Source organism: Rhododendron vialii, chromosome 11a (assembly GCF_030253575.1).
Source record: "Rhododendron vialii isolate Sample 1 chromosome 11a, ASM3025357v1".
NCBI classification, from domain to species: Eukaryota; Viridiplantae; Streptophyta; class Magnoliopsida; order Ericales; family Ericaceae; genus Rhododendron; species Rhododendron vialii.
The window spans coordinates 17,929,160-17,931,925 of record NC_080567.1 but is presented as its reverse complement, the minus strand read 5'-3'; the positions used below and the strand labels follow the sequence as shown (position 1 = coordinate 17,931,925).

At 42.9% G+C, this 2,766-nt stretch overlaps 1 pseudogene; it reads right to left on the bottom strand.

Moving 5' to 3' along the window:
- Positions 1 to 2,766, bottom strand: LOC131308577 (alcohol acyltransferase 1-like; annotated as a pseudogene).

Sequence of the window (2,766 nt, the reverse complement as noted above, 5' to 3'; positions counted from 1 at the left end):
TTAATCCATACAGCTCATTCAACAAATATTTCAAGTGACCTCAAGAATTGAGACAATACAAGTTGAACCTGAGATCTTAGGAGAGAGCGCATTCTAAATCTTAGGCCTTCACACGGAGCCATCCCTTAGGGTGAATCTAAAAAATATTGCTACATCAACAAAATCCTTTTGATAAAATTCATTTATGTCCTTCATATGACACTCAATCAATGACTACTAAATTCATTGTTGCAGATTTGAATCATCAATTTAGAGCATGGATGTGATCTTAGGGGGCTTGTGACCAACTGAACCATTGAAAGGCTCCTTAGTTATTTTCTTCAACTCCTCCTCAAACCTTTCCATGACTGGTTTTGGCAAGCATATTGGAACCACAATCCCATCTTTGAAATTCATATAGAAGCTTATCACAGGAAACGCGTCGGCGATGCCTCCATACACCGGTTTCCCCCACCCAAAATCCATTGTCTCAAAGCCAAGACGCCTTACATCAACAACAATAAAGTTTCCCGCCACGGTATACAAAGGCCGCCCATTGATCACCATAAGATCCGCCACCGATCTGAAATATTCGGCTGTCATTTGGGGCTTTGCAGTTTTTACCAACTCCACCGCATATTCCAGTGGAAAGGAACATACCTTTCCAGCCTTCGAAACTGCTGCAGGATAGGCAATGGCGTTGCCGTAGTACCCGTGAGGTACGATCAGGCCAGGCAAGCCGCGACCATTGATAAGGCACGAAACTCTGACGGTGTTGTTGGGGTCTAGCGCGAGCGCACGAGTGTGACACCTCCACAAGCACGCGGTCAAGACCTCGAACGTGGAGGCGCTTGCATGCGGGGGGAGATGGTTTCAAATAGCTCTGATCTCCTTGGGACCAAAGAAGAAAGATTTCTGCATTGGGGTTGTGTTGGCATCATCGTTGTTGGAGTCGATCACTTGTTCGTATTCGTGGTGAAGGCATGTAATTCGGGGAGGATGTCTTGCGGAAACGAGCTCCCTTTGCCACACAGGGGGCACAGAAGGTGCAACAGCTTCTTTCCCTTTGGCGAACTCGGCAATTGCGTTTAGGAATTGGACGAAACCACCTCCATCACTCATTGTGTGGTTTAGGCGCAAGGCAAAGGCGAATCCACCGCACCTAAATCGAGTCACCTACATTCACCAACAAAAAAAACCCTTGATGTGAACATTACACGTAAATACGAATATGCACATTTGTTACAAGAGTAACTCTACCCAGAATTACATTTCTTGCCAGCATCTATCTATAGTCAAGAAGCTGAGCTGTGGGGTTTGGTGAAAGGTCTTACTTATGTAATGCACCAAAAGCTATGCCAAGTTGAAACAGATCAGATGTGGCGGTAAACCTAAGCGAAGTTGAAATAGAGAGCTTGAGCTCTCGGTTTTTTTTGGTCTTTATCTTTCTGTTTTTGTCTTTCCATGGTACACAGGAAATAAGTGAGCACCAGCCACCAGCCCTCAATGAAAAAGGTTCTATATTTAGGATGTTTTCAGTAGGGAAAATGATTTACAAACATAAATATTACAGAAAATATATGAAAAAATTTATGGCTGCTCTGAATGGTTTTAAATTGCGGTATCAGTCGGCGTAATAGTAGCGGTCGCAAGTAACGGATATTGGTCATTGTATAACGGGAATCGGATACCCTGCACTCGTGACTTTTGCTGAAAACTTCATTAGTACACGTGCTCTAACCTTATTTATGATTAAATTGAATGTTTTGAAGCAATATTTGACTTTTACAAGTAATTTTAAGTTAAGATTTGGTCAAATGTTGCATTTCACGAACAAAATTGAAGTTTTTTTTTTCCTCATTCTAACAAGAGTTCACTTCTCAAAATATTGTTTTAGCATGTGAAGGCATCTCAAAAAGTTAACAAAGAAAATATTATAGGATCACATCACATGAAGGTCTGAGAAAGGGAAAAAAAAAAGTTGTTGTTCTCGGTATTTTGTAGGCGTAACGGTCCCGTAATGGGGTGTAACATACAATACGTAACGTTCGTAACGGCCTATACGCGCATGAATTTTCGTAACACCATTATTTCCTCCCGTAATGGTACTATCGGGCTTTCAAAAATCCGTTATGTAATGACCATTTTTTAAAATCCTGCAGTGGCATATTTGAAATCACAAGGTGCCTCATCATTATGAGTCATGGGAATTCCCTGATTTTCTAGATTGTCAAATGTTCAAAGCTAAGTAGCTAACTCTACCTGAAGCAACAAGAGAGGGCAGCCAAGGATTCCATCAGAGCCAGGAACATCATGAAGAAGCTCCTCCAACACCGGACTGCCTGGAAGAATCGCGTCACCAAGTTGGTTGAGCTCAACTTCTGCATCGGCCTCTACAAACAAAACCCCCTCGCTCGTGCAATCCACCAAAAGTTTCCGGTTAGGCCCTTCAACAAGCCTCCCGGCAAATGGGTAGTAGAACGAAAGTGCTTTGGCTAGGCCTTCCTTGATGACACGCACAGGGTCTTCTCCTTCCATGAAAGGATTGCTCTTGTAAAACATTATCACTGGAATCTGAAACCGGAGACCCTCTTGGTCGTCTATGTCTGAGAGTTGTTTTAGTTCACGCGGTGTTGGTTCTGCGGGCACCACCAATCTCGGCTCTTGCCTTGTCACTGTGAACAACATGGAGGAGGAAGATGTTGACATTGTTTAGGGAAGTGTTTTAAGATGAAGTCAAGAGGAAAACAAGGCAAATACACTCTAGACTTTGTGCAGTGAATTTGA